At 36.1% G+C, this 17,500-nt stretch overlaps 1 protein-coding gene across 1 annotated transcript in view; it reads left to right on the forward strand.

Moving 5' to 3' along the window:
- The window catches only part of LOC134273709 (transcription factor CP2-like), a 209,188-nt gene that overhangs the window by 152,360 nt on the left and 39,328 nt on the right, over positions 1-17,500 (forward strand). The gene's annotated exons all lie outside the window — the stretch shown is intronic.

The following is a 17,500-nucleotide window of genomic DNA, read 5'->3' on the forward strand; positions in this document are numbered from 1 at the left end:
TATGATAGAAACATTTCTTATTAGGCTGAATATATAATTAATTTGTAAATTGATAAATTCAAACTTGAGATATTAACATTCAAAAATCTGAAGCGGGACCAAAATGGCGGCCGTCTCTGTCAATTCCGACATTTCGCAAAAGGGGTTTACAGAGGCAGCCGAGCATTTGCTTGAACGAAAGTAACATAAGGAGCAATGAAATGTGTAGGGATACTTGGATTGTCACATCGTAGGTTTGTTGCAATTCTGTGTCAAACTACATATATAGTAAGTACAAAACGTGACCACTGTTTTCCCATGCACACTTGTGTCATATTAAATTCATAGAAAGGACAACTGTTACAATAAGAAAACATTTTTTTAAAAAGATAACTATTTTTCAAAGTCCGTTTAATTGACCTATATAAACATTTTTTTTTCTCAATGCAAGTTACTGAACATAATGGAATCTTATTCCTTGACCCTCGTAGGGCTATCGAGGCTTTTTTTTTGTGAAACATACCACCTTTTCCATGAAAGTGTAGGAAATCGGAATGGTCCACTTTCGTGATTAAGAGGAAAATTTAAAAAGTTAACCATTCATAGCGGTTTCACTGCTTTAGTGTTATTTGCCTATATACGATATGTTACATGTATGTGTTAAATATACTTTCCACACCTCAAAATTTAGGCGATAAGAACGCTCTTTTGTTATTTTTTTATTGAAGCTATCTCACCTATTTAAATGAACATTCCAAGGAAAAGGCGCTAAGATTTACTCGTGGCGTTTGGCGCGAAATTATGAATAGTGACCCTCCTTTCATAATTCCAAGACAGATTAACTGTTGCAGAATTATATGTACATACAAGTGAAGTAAGAGTAGTTGTTCAAATAGCGTATGATAAGCATAGAAGATTTTCACGCTAGTGACCTGTTTCAATTACCAGTGTGTCCAAAATATGTTTAATCCATTTTCAGCTCGATTTTACGGGTTATTTTTCGGAATCAGACAGAAGACCTCGTTGCTCGCAACGAGATCGTTTCTAGTTATTTTTTTGACTTCCTAATTTTGTGCACGCAATTTCTCGTAGACTACTGGATGAAATTACATGAAATTTTCAGGATAGATGTGTTGTAACATGAATTTATTATATCCAAGAGAAAATTTGAAAACTCACTTCCGGTGCCAAGTTACGGACAATTTTCTGAAATTAAAATGACATTTTGTCCATGGTTAAACTCAAAAACAGCAAAAGATATCAACATGAAACTTTCAGGGATTATAGATCGTGATAAATACTATCCAGGACGCGACCTTTCGTTCGTCGTCAATACTTTCTGTCGTAAGGAGATGCGAAGATAAAAAAATGTATTTTCTAACTTTTTTGTTTTTCAATATTTTTCATTTATTTTTGGAATGGTAATAGAGACCTTTATATTGATGCTTACTATATAATTTGTTTGAATATTAATAAATTTAAACTCTAGATATTTACATTTAAAAATCTAAAGCGGGACCAAAATGGCGGCTGCCTCTGTCAACTCCAACATTTCGCAATAGGGATTTACGGAGGCAGCTGGGCGTTTGTTTGAACGAAGGTAATATAAGGATAAATGAAATGTAAATGAATACGTTGATTGTCACGTAGTAATTACGTTACAATTCTGTGTCAAACTAAAGATTTATTCCAGGGTCTTCTCAATCGTCTTCTATAATTGGTTTTGGCTGGTTCTCAAAGTAGAAAAAGAAAAGACTAAATGTGCAAATGAGATAAGATACCTACTATCATTTGTTTTGCACAACGGAAAAACAGATCTTAAGAATTTAATTATAGTTATAAGTAATAGTTTTTCAAGAAACAGTATCAATGTATATAGAAAGTATAAAACGTAACCACTGTTTTTCCCATTTCACTGCTTTTGTCAGTGTTACTTACTTATAGAATGTGTACAATGTGTTAAATATAGGTTCTAAACCTGGAAATTTAGGCTATAGGAACGTTCTTTTTTCTTAATCTCATTGAAGCTATCACACCTATCTAATAGATCAGTCCAAAGAAAAGGCGCTAAAATTTACTCGTGGCCTGTGGCGCAAAATTATGAATAGTGACCCGCTTTTTATAATTCTTAGACATGTGTTGTTGCAAAGTTGCAAAAGTATACACAAGTACATTTAGAGCAGTACTCCCAATAGCGTAATGGTTAGAGCGTTGGGGATAAAAGAGGAAATAAAGCGCATTGGATTTTCATGCTGTCGACCTGGGTTCAATCCTCCTTGTGACCAAAATTTATAATCACTTTTCAGCTCGATTTTACGATTTTTTTTTTCCTGAATCGGACGGAAGACCTCTCGTTGCTTGCAACGAGATCGTTTCTAGTGTTATTACCCTTTTCACACCACATAATAAAGCTTTGACATTGAGGTAAGACCTATTCACCTCACATCATGATGCTCTCGGCGTAAAGTAAAGATACATTCGCATCACGGAATAATGCTTTCATATAATAAATATATACACTCACAAAAAAGAATGGACTTTGACTTCGCGTAATGATAAGTTTAATTATAAATAACATGTAAAACAAAATTTACTTGAGGTAATGCAATTTTGACCTCACATATTAAAGAAATGAAATGATGTAAAGAAAAATTCATTTCATGTAATAAAGTTTTAACACAACGTAAACATATCTTCACTTCACATAATGAACTTCTGACTTCAAGTTATAAAGTGCTGACATAATGGAAAAATATATTTACTTCATGTTATGCAGCAATGGCATGATGTTACGATATTTTTACATCACTTCATAAAAAGTTGACATAATGTAAAGATGTGTTCACTTCACGTAATGATAAATTGACATAATGAATGTATAGTTTTATGCTTGAAGGCAATGATGGCGTTCCATAGTATCACAAGTTTTACATTGAAATATATAGGAAAAACTTGATAAATCTTCATCTCAAGAATCATTTTTTAGCTCAACTGAGCCGAAGGCTCAAGTGAGCTTTTCTGATCACATTTTGTCCATCGTCTGTCTTTCTGTCTAGCTGTCTGTCTGTCTGTCTGTCCATCTGTAAACTTTTCACATTTTCGACTTCTTCTCAAGAACCACTGGACCAATTTCAACCAAACTTGCCACAAAGTATCCTTGGGTAAAGGGGATTCAAGTTTGTTCAAATGAAAGGCCGTGCACCATTCCAGGGGGAGATAATTAATAATTACTGAAAAATTAATGGCAATTTTCAAAAATCTTCTTCTCAAGAACCATCATATATAGCCAAGTAAAACAAAAGCAGTGAATTCGTTAAGATTTTTCACGAATTTTGTATCATGTTTACCCCAAAAGTGGACTCTTCCGATAAGTTACATATTCATGAAAATACTGGAATGTCTCGCTGAAAAAAAATCTCTCACCCTCCAACATCAAGGAATCTGATACCATTTATGTTCAATAACTTGCATTTATAACAAAAATATTCATATCACCTTTATTAAATAATCTTTGGTTTTTTTTAAATTTTTGTCTTTTTAGCTCACCTGACCTGAAGGCTCAAGTGAGCTTTTCTGATCACATTTTGTCCATCGTCCATCCTTCCATCTGTCTAGCTGTCTGTCCGTCTGTAAACTTTTCACATTTTCGACTTCTTCTCAAGAACCACTTAGCCAATTATAACCAAATTTGGTACAAAGTATCCTTGGGTGAAGTGGAATTTCAATTGTAAAAATAAGGGGCCAGGTCCTCTTAAAAGGGGAGATAATCAAGAAAAGACAAAAATAGGTTGGAGTCATTAAAAAATCTTCTTCTCAAGAACTACTGGCCAGAAAAGCTGAAACTTATGTGGAAGCATCCAGATGTAGTGTAGATTCTAAATTGTTCAAGTCATGACCCCCGGGGGTTGGGCGGGGCTGCAATAGGGAATCAAAGTTTTACACCGAAATATATAGGAAAAATCTTTAAAAATCTTCTTCTCAGGAACCACTGAGCCAGAAAAGCTGAAATTTATGTGGAAGCATCCAGGGTACTGTAGATTCTAAATTGTTCAAATCATGAGCCCCGGGGGTTGGGTGGGGCTGCAATAGGGAATCAAAGTTTTACATCGAAATATATAGGAAAAATATTTAAAAATCTTCTTCACAAGAACAACTTGGCCAGAAAACCTGAAATTTATTTGGAAGCGTCCAGGAGTAGTGTAGATTCTGAATTGTTCAAATCATGACCCTCAGGGGTGTGGCGGGGCCGCAATAGGAAATGAAAGTTTTACATCGAAATATATTGGAAAAATCTTTAAAAATCTTCTTCTCAGGAACCACGGAGACAGAAAAGTTGAAACTTATGTGGAAGCATCCAGGGTACTGTAGATTCTAAATTGTTCAGATCATGACCCCCGGGGGTTGGGTGGGGCTGCAATAGGGAACCAAAGTTTTACATCATAATATATAGGAAAAATATTTAAAAATCTTCTTCTCAAGAACAACTGGGACAGAAAACCTGAAATTTATGTAGAAGCAACCAGATTCTAAATTGTTCAAATCATGACCCCCGTGTGTTGGGCGGGGCCGCAATAGGGAATTAAAGTTTTCTATTGAAATACATATGAAAAATCTTTAAAAATCTTCTTCTCAAGAACCATTGGGCCAGAAAAGCTGAAATTTTCATGGAAGGATCCAGGGGTAGTGTGGATTCTTAATTGTTGAAATCATGACCCAGGGGGGTTGGGCAGTTCCACAATATGGAATCAAAGTTTTACATAGAAATATACAGAGAAAAAGACCCCTGGGGGTAGGAGTGAGCCCACAATGGTTGATCAAAGTTTTACATAGAAATATATAAGAATGAACCTTTAAAAATCTTCTCCAGAACCACTGGGCCAGGAAAGATGAGAAATTTATTTAGAAGCTTCCTCAGGTAGTTTGTTCAAGTACCCCAGGGGTAGGGTGGGGCCACAATGGCTCATCAAAGTTTCATACAAGAATATACCATATAAGCAGAATTTTTAGCGAGGATTTAATTTTGGCATTATAAGCGAGGGTGCCAAGATCATAAAAATTAATTATTCTTTATTTGTAAAAGCTTCTTTAATGAGCTTTTAAAAATGGCTAAAATTACATCTTGCTAAAAAAAATACCAATTTTTAAGGACAAATCGCTAAATTTGCGTCTCGCTAGAATTGCATCTCGGGTCCTGTAACAATGTCAACTTAAAAGTAGGTCACTGACCTACTTTTTGAATTTTATGACTTATCTTTTCTAAAACATTTCATCCCATTATTTTACACACTGAGAAGTTAAGAATCACAAAATCTTGTTAGCTGATGCAACTTTGGGCCTTAAAACATACTTAAATAAAAGAAGGTCACTGTGACCTACATTTTAGCTCACCTGAGACGAAGGCTTCTTTTTCTGGGCCAATTTTAACCAAACTAAACAAGGGGAGATAATCAAGAAAAGACAAAAATCGGGTGGGGTCATTAACAAGAGGCCCAGGGGCCACAGCGCTCACCTGAGCACATCGAGCTTGAATTTACCCCCCCCCCCCCGCCCCCCCGGCATTCATCATTTGAACAAACTAGAATCTACACTACCTGAGGCTGATTCCATATAAATATCACTAATCATAGCTTTGAAGTACTTGAAAAGAAGATTTTAAAAGGTTTCCCTATATATCCCTTTGTAAAACTTGGGTCGGCCATTTTGGCCCCACCCTTGCCCCAGGGGTCATGCTTTGAACAAACTTGAATCTACACTACCTGAGGATGATTCCACATGAGTTTCATCTTTCCTGGCCAAGTAGTTCATTAGAAGAAGATTTTTAAAGATTTTTCCTATATATTCCTATGTAAAACTTGGGTCGGTCATTTTGGCCCCACCCTAGCCCCGGGGGTCATGATTTGTACAAACTTGAATCTACACTACCTTAGGATGATTCCACATGAGTTTCATCTTTCCCGGCCATTGGTTCTGGAGAAGAAGATTTTTAAAGATTTTTCCTATATATTCCTATGTAAAACTTGGGTCGGCCATTTTGGCCCCACCCTAACCCCGGGGGTCATGATTTGTACAAACTTGAATCTACACTACCTGAAGATGATTCCACATGAGTTTCATCTTTCCCAGCCAAGTGGTTCTGGAGAAGAAGATTTTTAAAGATTTTTCCTATATATTCCTATGTTAAACTTGGATCGGCCATTGTGGCCCCACCCTAGCCCGGGGGGCCATGATTTGAACAAACTTGAATTTACACTACCTGAGGATGATTCCACATGAGTTTCATCTTTCCTGGCCAAGTGGTTCTTGAGAATTAGATTTTTAAAGATTTTACCTATATATTCCTATGTAAAACTTGGGTCGGCCATTTTGGCCCCACCCTAGCCCGGGGGGTCATGATTTGAACAAACTTGAATTTACACTACCTGAGGATGATTCCACATGAGTTTCATCTTTCCTGGCCAAGTGGTTCTGGAGAAGAAGAAGATTTTTAAAGATTTTACCTATAAATTCCTATATAAAAGTGGTTCTGGAGAAGAAGATTTTTAAAGATTTTTCCTATATATTCATATGTAAAACTTGGGTCGGCCATTTCGGCCCGGCCCTAGCCCCGGGGCTCATGATTTGAACAAACTTGAATTTACACTACCTGAGGATGATTCCACATGAGTTTCATCTTTCCTGGCCAAGTGGTTCTGGAGAAGAAGATTTTTAAAGATTTTACCTATATATTCCTATGTAAAACTTGGGTCGGTCATTTTGGCCCCACCCTAGCCCCGGGGGTCATGATTTGAAAAAACTTGAATCTACACTACCTGAAGATGATTCCACATGAGTTTCATCTTTCCTGGCCCAGTGGTTCTTGAGAAGAAGATTTTTTAAAAATGCCATTAATTTTTCTCTAATTCATAATTATCTCCCCTTGGAAAAGGGTGTGGCCCTTCAGCCGGACAAAATGTGATCAGAAAAGCTCACTTGAGCCTTCGGCTCAGGTGAGCTAAAAATCTTCTCAAGAACCAGGAAAGCTGAAACTTATGTGAAAGCATACTGGGATTATGTTGATTCTAAATTTTAAAAATCATGAGCCCCGGGGTTAGGATGGGGCCACAATAGGGAATCAAATTTTTGCATAGAAATAAATAGGAAAAATCTTCTGAAGAACCACTGGGCCAGAAAAACTGAAACTTATGTGGAGATTCCACATTTATTATTTTTCCACCGCATATAGGATAAGCAAGAGACCCACGGGCCTTATAGGTCACCTGCTTATCCCGTAATTGAATTTGATTCTTGCTTTAAACCTGAGGACATGAATATCACAATTTGAAAGAGGCACTATTGCTTATTATAATTATACACTTAGCATGCTTACTTTGGTTACTTAATACCCAGAGGTAGATCACAGTAACAAAGAGAAAATTCATTTCCACTTTGTACATGTAACCACTTGTGCACCCCTCCCCACAGGAACAACTTACCCTGGAGCAACATATTTCAAAATTTTGGAAATTTCATCATGAATTTTATTTCATCATAAATTGTTGATTAATATCAATGTGCAGATTTCAAAGCATTAAATATATATTCAGACTATGTAACCCCCCCCCCCCCCCCATTCTCTCCTAAAACCTCTGAACCAGGGTCCCGGAAATTAACCATTTTGGAAGAGGCAGCTTTCTTCATCATGAATATGTACTTAAAACATCTGCATATTATCCAGGAGCAAAGGAAAGGATTTTCATTCAAAGAATTCATGCATTTTCATTACATAAACCCCACCCAACACAAGAAGCCCTGACCTAGGGGCCATGAAATTCACAAATCTCAAAGAGGCATTCTTCGATCCTCCTCAAAACTATGTATATAGTTCATTGGTTTAATACTCAAGCACAGAAAAGAAGACTTTCAAAGAAATAATTCATTTTCCCAGTATAATCTTTATAGCCCATGAGCAGAGAAGAAGAATTTCAAAGAGTTTATGCATTATCACTATATAATCTTTATAGCCCCGCCCTAGAACTAGAACCCCTGACCGTGGGCCCATGAAATTCACAATTTTGGAAGAGGCAGTCTTATTCAACATAACTATGCCCTTGGTTAATTTATTTAATGCCCATGAGCAGAGAAGAAGAATTTCAAAGAATTTATGCATTTTCACTATAATGTATATATAGCCCCACCCTAAAACTAGAACACCTGGCCCTGTGGCCATGAAATTCACAAATTTGGATGAGGAAGTCGTATTCAACTTAACTATGTAGTTGGTTATGTTATTTAATGCTAACAAGCCCAAAAGAAGATCTTCAAAGAAATAATGCATTCTCACAATATAATCTTTTTTGCCCAGCCCTAGCACTAGAACCCCTAATCCTGGGGCCATGAATTTCACAATTTTGGTAGAGGACCCAATGCTGATTACAATCATACCAACAGTTTGACTGCTTGATGTCCAGGAGTAAAGAAGAAAATTTTTAAAGATTGCACTAATTTGATAGGTTTTGGCCCCACCCCCCAGGCCCCAGGGGGGCAGGGACCATCAAATTTACATTTTTTGTTCCCCTTCACCCATAGATGCTATGTGCCAAAATTGGTTGAAATTGGTTCAGCAGTTCAGAGAATAAGCTGAAAATGTTCAAATGTTACCACACTTAGCACGACAAATGACGACGGATGAAAACGGATAGCAATAGGTCACCTGAGTGAACTGAATTAAAAATCTTCTCAAGAACCACTGGGCCAGAAAAGCTGAACCTTCTGTGGAAACATACCTGGCTAGTGTAGATTCTAAATTGTTCAAATCATGACCCCTGGGGGGTAGGACAGGGCCACAATAGGGAATCAAAGTTTTACATAGAAATAAATAGGAAAAATCTTTAAAAATCTTCTTCTCAAGAACCACTGGCCAGAAAAGCTGAAACTTATGTGGAAGCATCCAGATGTGTAGATTCTAAATTGTTCAAGTCATGACCCCCGGGGGTTGGGCGGGGCTGCAATAGGGAATCAAAGTTTTACATCGAAATACAGTCAATTCTCGAATTATCGCCATTCGATTCATCGCCATTTTCGCTATACTGCCATGATTTGCCAAGAACGTTTTTCCTGCTATATAAAATTCTCTTTATAACGCCAAATTCGCATACCGCCATCCGCCACCCTGTTTTCACAACAAACGTCCATTTTTAAGTGTCAATTATCTTGATATACCGCCACAGGTGCATGTGGTCAGTGAAGCGCGGCTAATTGGTTGACGCTATCCCTGTTGTAAAGCATGCAAAGCCAGGCAAGGTACATGCAATTAAATAATTAAATAAGAATTAAATAAACAATGATTTTAACATGAACTGTTATGATAATTTTGTTTTCTGTTTAATAAAAATCATTTAGTGACGGCTTTGCCACGAAGGCGGTCGTTGTTTAAGAACACAGATAACGATATTATTTTGATGATCTCTGCTTTAAACAATGCAAAATTTGCTTAAAAAATAATTATACGGTATAAATTGTGAACGTTTTATTAACAATGATGCCTTAAACAATGAATTTATTCAAGAATTCATTTTACATATTATCGGCAATATATCACGACGATCGACCCAGCATTTTTTTTTCAATATCAGTCGTGCAGATTTACATGCATCCACATGTGCTTGTCTTTATTTCATAACTGCACATTTTGTTTTAGTGAAATTGTACATAAAAAATTACTTGAAGTATTTTAAAACTTAGAAATATGTTTTAATATGTACATGTACATGTAATAATGAGAATAGAAATGCTAAATTGTATTTCTAAGAACGGTAACTCTACTTCTGGTTTCCTAAACGATGGGAAATTCAATTCATCGCCAAATTCGTTATACCGCCATGATTTCTAAATTACAAAAGGTGGCGGTTTATCGAGAATTAACTGTATATAGGAAAAATCTTTAAAAATCTTCTCCTCAAGAACCACTGGGCCAGAAAGATGAAACTTATGTGGAAGCATCCAGGGGTAGTGTAGATTCTTAATTGTTCAAATTATGATTCCTCGGGGTAGGGCAGAGCCAGAATAGGGAATCAAACTTTTACATAGAAATAAATAGGGAAAATCTTGAAAACTCCTCTTCTCAAGAACCACTGGGCCAGAAAAGCTGAAACTGATGCGAAAGCATCCTTGGGTAGTGTAGATTTTAAATTGTCCAGATTATGATTTGGTAGGGTGGGGTCACAATAATGAATATATATTACTTAATGAAATCTGGTAAAGAACAGCATGGTCTAAGCTACTCAGGTGAGCGATATGGTCCATGGGCCTCTTGTTTACAATATAATACTGTAAACCAACTTTTATTCACGACTACTTTATTTTGCGATTTATCGGGGATAAACTAGTTCACGACAATTAATTTTCACGATCAAGCCTTTTTGGATTTGTAGTCAATAGGCCCAGAGACTTAAAGGACCAGTTCGCAGCAAGAAATATTTGCAATGAAGATGCTCTCACGAAATTCGCGAAAATTTCTCGCATGTGAAGAAAAGTTGGTTTACAAGTATACACTAACCAAGGATCCTACATATTTCTATGTAAAACTTGGATTCCCTGTTGTGGCCCTCAGCCCTACCCCAGGGGTTCATGATTTTAAGAATTTAGAATCTACACCTCACCAAGATGCTTCCACATAAGTTTCACCTTTCCTGGCCCAGTGGTTCTTGAAAAGAAGATTTTTAAAGATTTTTCCTTTTTATTTCTATGTGAAACTTTGATTCCCTAGTGTAGCCCCGCCCTGGCTCAAGTGAGCTTTTCTGATAAAAATTTGTCTGTTGTTGGCATCGTTGTCATTTTTGTAAATTTTTCACATTTTCATCTTTTTCTCAAGAACCACTGGACCAACTTTAACCAGAGTTGCTACTAAGTATCCTTGGTTAAAGAGGATTGAATTTTGTACAAATGAAGGGCTATGCCCTCTTCCAAGGTGAAATAATTATGAATTAGTGAAAAAAAATCTTCTCAAGAACCACTAGTACTGGGCCAGTAAAGATGAAACTCATGTGGAATCATCCTCAGGTAGAGTAGATTTAAGTTTGTTCAAATCACGACCCCTCAGGCCTGGGACAAGGGTGGGGCCACAATGGCCGATCATAGTTTTACACAGGAATATATAGGAAAAATCTTCTTCTCAAGAACCATTGTTACAGGAAAAATGAAACTCATGTTGAATCATCCTCAGATAGTATACATTCAAGTTCAAATCATGGCCCCCGGACTAGGGTGGGGCCACAATGGCCGATCAAATTTTTCATAGGAATATATAAGAAAAATCTAAAAATCTTCTTTTCAAGATCTATAGGGACAGGAAAGATGAAACTAATGTTGAGTCATCCTCAGGTAGTTGCTAGCACTCTTGGGTGCTAGCAACTACGTTAGTCCAAATTTCTTGAATACGCATGCTCATTGTGCATTCTGGGAAAATTGTGAAAACTACCATAGATAGACTGTAAGATAACGATTTCATTGTATCATTAAATAAATTTGTTTATTTATTCTGTAGTTTACACTTTAAAGATAACTGCATGATTGTAATACTTCAAATTTTCTCTTTTTTATGACAGAAAAGCTTGAGTCAAGTCATTATCTGATTGTTCTAAACAAAGACAAGGGAGGTTTTTTTGCTAGCGCTCGGCTTCACGGTCGGGCATTCTGGGAAAACTTCACATGGTCTAGCTGTCTGTGAAAATGACCATAGATAGATTGTACTATAATAATTTTATTGTGTCATTAAGTAACACGGGTCTTTTCTGTTTGATTCTGAAGTTTGTTTATTTACTGTGTAACTTGCACTTTAATGTAAACTACCCCCCAAAAAAATTTACCTGGTAGGTCATATAATGCAAAGATTCTAGACATCTAGCTTGCGAGTTCTACCACCTTCCTGGATAATGCCATCAACCTCATAATAAATCTCTTTTTCTTTTCAAAGTTTATTGAATTGGCAAGACACAATAAGCGATTGATACAATGCACTTCCACACTAACTCATGTTGAATCATTCTCAGGTACTGTACATTTAAGTTTTTTTCAAATCATGACCCCCGAGGGTATGGTTAGGCCACAATGGCCGATCAAAGTTTTACATAGGAATATATAGGAAAAATCTTTTAAAATCCTCTTCTCAAGAACAATTGGGACAGGAAAGATGAAACTCATGTTGAGCCATCCTCAGGTAGTGTACATTCAAGTTTGTTCAAATCATGACCCCCGCAGGTAGGGTGGGGCCACAATGGCCGATCAAAGTTTTACACAGGAATTTGTAGGGAAATCTTTAAAAATTTACATGATTAGTGATATTTTTATGCAAGCATCCTCCGATACTGTAGATTCTAGTTTGTTCAAATCATAACCCCCAGGGATAGGGTGGGGCCACAATGGGGGATCCAAGTTATACATTAAAATATATTTTTAAAAATCTTTCTCTAAAGAATAGCAAAGCCATGCTTAGTGATATTTATATGGAAGTATCCTCAGGTAGTGTAGAAATAAATTTGTTCTAATCATAACCTACAAGGGTTAGGAAGGGTCTCATTGGTTGATCAAAGTTTAACATAGGAAAATAAAGGGAAAAATCTCAGTAACAGAAAAGCTATGTTAAGTCATATTGACATGTAAGCACCATCATGTATTGAAGATTTAAATTTGTTCAAATCATGAGTACCCTTTGGGGTAGGGAGGGAAATGATGGGTAGTCAAATTCAAATTATTACAAAGTAATATATACAAACAAATGTTTTTTAAAAAACTATAAAAATCTTTTTTTCAAGAACTTTCTCAAGAAGTTATATGCAGAATTTATATGGAGGCATTCTCAAGTACTATTAGAATTCAACCCCTCAGCCAATCATTGTCAAATTTGTCACAGGGTGTCTTTGGCCCAAGGGCTTTTGTTTATACTAAATCTAGGGTTATGATCTGTAAACAAGGGGAGATAATTAGGTAAATAAAACCTAAAGTACTGGTTGCTTAAAAATCATCTTCTCAAGAACCACTAAGCAGATTATCTCCAAACTTACAAGGATATGTTGAAGATTAAAAATTGTTCAAGGCATCACCTTGGAGCAAAGGGCCTAGTCTCAAGGTCACTTAAAAGTTGACCAAAAATTACACTTTATTCAAATGTTGATATTTTGCTTACTATAAAGACTAGGATCATCAAAACTTGTATGTTGATGCATCTTAGGATATCATATCATGTGTAGGCATTCATGTTCAAATTGATTAGGATGCATATTTAGGACACTGTTAAAGGCCTATGATAATCAAACTTTGTTAGATGAAGCATCTTGGGCACTCAAACGTCAACTTAAACGTAGGTCATCTTGACCTACCTTTTGAATATTATGGTAAAGCTTTTCTAAAACATTAAATCACATTAATTCAGATACTAAGAGGTTTAGAATCATCAAATCTTGTAAGTTGATGCATCTTGGGGCCTTAAACCATATTTATAAAAAAGTAGGTCATAGTGACCTACTTTTTAACTTTTGCAAGCATTTGTTTTCAAATTGTTCAAAGGACATATTTTGGATACTTTCAGACCTATGAACATCAAACTTTGTCAGTTGTTGCATCTTGGGTCCTCAGAAAATGTCAACCAAAAAGTAGGTCACAGAAACTTTTGAAATTTCATGGCTATATTTGAATATATAACAATTACTTGTTGGCTTAGAATCATCAAACTTTGTCAGTTGATGCATCTATGGTCTTTGGGGAACCTCAAATAGAAGGTCACAGTGACCTACTTTTGAATTTTATAGCTTTTTTTAAATATCTGAAATAATTATTGGTTTAGAATTGCAACCAGTAAGAAAGTCATGTCAATCTACTTTTAAAATTTTTGGTTATTTTTCAATATCAATGGCTATTTTTAGGTCACCTGCGTAAACTCAGGAGACCTATTGCTATCTGTTTTTTGTCCGCTGTTGTGTGTCGTCCATCATGTGTTAACATTTGTCGTCCATCGTGTGTTAACATTTGAACATTTTCAGCTTCTTCTCTGCAACCACTCAACCAATTTCAACCATTTTTAGGTCACCTGAGTAAACTCAGGTGACCTATTGCTATCCGTTTTCATCCGTCGTCATCCATTGTGCGTCGTGTGTTAACATTTGAACATTTTCAGCGTCTTCTCTGAAACCACTGAACCCATTTCAACCAAATTTGGCATATAGCACCTATGGCGGAAGGGGAACAAAAATTTTGAATTTCATGGTCCCTGCCCCCCTGGGGTCTGGGGGTTGGGCCAAAACCACTTAAATTAGTGCAATCTTTTAAAATCTTCTACTTTACTCCTGGACATCAAGCAGTCAAACTGTTGGCATGATTGTTATCAGCATTGGGTCCTCTACCAAAATTATGAATTTCATGGCCCCAGGATCAAGGGTTCTAGTGCTAGGGTGGGGCTCTATTGATTATATAGTGAAAATGCATTATTCCTTTGAAAATCTTCTTCTCTGCTCCTGGGTATCAAATAAATTAACTAAGTATATAGTTATGATGAGCAAGAGTGCCTCTACCAAAATTATGAATTTTAGGGCCCCAGGGTCAGGGGTTCTGGTGTTAGGGTGGGGCTCTATTGATTATATAGTGAAAATGCATTAATTCTTTGAAAATCTTCTTCTCTGCTTCTGGGTGTTAAGTAAACTAACTAAGTACATAGTTATGATGAGCAAGAGTGCCTCTTCTAAAATTGTGAATTTTAGGGCCCCAGGGTCAGGGGTTCTGGTGTTAGGGCAGGGCTTTATTGATTATATTGTGAAAAATGCATTAATTCTTTGAAAATCTTTTTCTGTGCTCCTAGGTATTAAATAAACTAAGTACATAGTTATGATGAGCAAGAATACCTCTACCAAAATTGTGAATTTCAGGGCCCCAGGGTCAGGGGTTCTGGTGTTTGGCGGGGCTCTATAATGATTATATAGTGAAAATACCTTAATTCTTTAGGTGGGTACAGTCCACTAATTGTTTTCCCATAGGCGACAATGTTAACGTTTCTTCTCATAGCGATGTCCCTAATTTTCGTTCAGAAGTGAGTGACCCCTCAAATCAAAGCACATCAACTTGTCTTTCCTTGGTTAAAATCTCGAGGTGGCATGTCAGATTCGTTTCCCGGCAAAATGCGTCTGTCTGCGGGGACCTCTAAAAATGAAAGTGAAAGTAGGGGAATTTCAGAATTATCACTGGCGTTATAATACACAAAATAATTCAGCTGATCTTCTTGATAAATTACATTTTCCAAGCTTTTTTGGTAGGAAAGATACTCCTTATCAACAAGTGTGAGGCTCAATTCAGTATATCTGCCCAATTTTTTTTATGCAAGTCTGCAAATTAAGGAACTTGTAATTTTTTCTGCACTACTTTCTTCTCCTACCGATTCTAAAAATAATTAGTGGGATGTACCCAGGTATCTTGGGTTTTTGGAGAACGTCGACCAAAAAGTAGTTCACCGTGACCTTCTTTTGACATTTGATGGCTATATTTAATTTTCTTTGGTACTTACTGGCTTAGAATCATCAAGCTTTGTCAGATGATGTATCTTGGGTTTCTGGTAGGGATGTCAAAATATTAATTTTCCTTAGTCGAACATTCGATTGCATTATTCGAACGATAGTCGACTATTTGGAGCATTTTTTTTATAGCACAGTGTTTCTGAAAGCTTATTGATTAAAATAAATTGGAAAATTGAAAAAAAAAAATGGAAATGGGGAATCGTAAACACACACTATCCACACCTCCGATGAAAATGTTAAATACTCTTTGTTCATTAATGATTGCCCAAGTTATATATCAAAATGTCTTTTATGTAAGATTATTGTGTTAATAATCATCAAACTTTAAAACTTCACGGCTATGCAAATATTGTGTGTTCCCAAGCATTTGAAATTCCTAGAGTTTATAAATATAATTGGTAGAAGTCAATTAAATAATTTTCATAGTCCAGTATATAGCGTCGCATAATTTACTAAGTACAATAACAAAAAAAGTCAGTGATTGAGAAATAATTATCGCGGTATGTAATTACTGTATTTTCCATATGTACAATGTAGAAAACTATTTATATACTGTGACTGTGTTTGAGCTCTTATTCGTCTGAGAACATCCACTATACAGCTGTATAGTTTGGGGAAGGACCCTTTTTCAATTTTGAGATGAAAATTTCATTATCACCACCCTTTTCTTGCATTTATTTAATATTCGAATGTTGTTTCATTATTCGATCGTCGGTACATTCGACTGACAGTCGAATAGTCGACTATTCGTTGACATCCCTAGTTTTTGGAGAATGTCGACCAAAAAGTAGGTCATGGTGACCTACTTTTGAATATCTCAGGTACTTATTTACTTAGAATCATCAGTCTTTGTCAATTAATGTATCTTGAGTCCTCAGAAAATTTCAATCAAAAGGTGGGTCACTGTGACCTACTTATGGTATTTTGTAATTATATTATAATATCTTCAGTCTTAACTGGCTAAATATTATCAAACTTTGTCAGTTGATGCATTTTGGGTCTTATGATAATAATAGAGTTGGAGGCTTCTAATAGAAGTGATAGATAGTACAATTTATCAGAAGAGCAATTCAAGACCCTTGAGCCTCTTGTATAATGAAAATACATTAATTCTTTAAAAATCTTTTCTGCACCTAGGTTTTAAACCAATGAACTATGTACAGAGTTATGGGGAGGAAGGATGCCTCTTTGAGATTTGTGAATTTGAGTGCCCCTTGGCAAGGGCTTCTTGTGTTAGGGTGGGGCTCTAATTTTTATATAGTGAAAATGCATGGATTCTTTGAAAATCTTTTCATTTGTTCCTGGGTATTATGGCAATGATCTTAGTATATATTTATGACAAAGAAAGCTGCTTTTTCCAAAAATGGTTTATTTCCTGGCCCCTGGGAAAGAGGTACTGGGGGGGGGGGGTACTTAGTCTGAAAATAATTTAATGCTTTGAAATCTGCACTTTGGTATTAATCAACAACATGATGAAATTAAATTTATAAAATTTCCAAAATTTTGAAAGATGTGGCCCCAGGGTCAGTGGTTCTTGTGGGATGGGGTGCACAACTGATAATGATAAAGTGGAAATGCATTTTCTCTTTGTTACTCTGATTTACCTCTGGGTATTACTAACCAATGTAAGCATGCTGAGTGCATAATTATGATAAACAATGGTGCCTGTTTCAAAATTGTGAATTTCATGGCCTCTTCTTTAAAACAAGAATCAAATTCAATTGTTGGAAAGTTGTTGCATGATACTCAGGTGACCTATAAGGCCCATGGGCCTCTTGTTACTCTGATCCACCTCTGGGTTTTAAGTAAACCAAAGTAAGCATGCTAAGTGTATAGTTATGATAAGAAATGGTGCCTCTTACAAAATTGTGAATTTCATGGCCTCTGGTTTAAAACTTGAACTAAATTCAATAGTTTAAAAGTTGTTACATGATACTCAGGTGAACTATGAGGCCTATTGGCCTCTTGTTCAATTTCTCAGGTATGCA

The sequence above is a fragment of the Saccostrea cucullata genome, unplaced genomic scaffold, assembly GCF_032062105.1.
Source record: "Saccostrea cucullata isolate Sc308-1 unplaced genomic scaffold, CSIRO_AGI_Scuc_v1 ctg1501, whole genome shotgun sequence".
Lineage (NCBI taxonomy): Eukaryota > Metazoa > Mollusca > Bivalvia > Ostreida > Ostreidae > Saccostrea > Saccostrea cuccullata.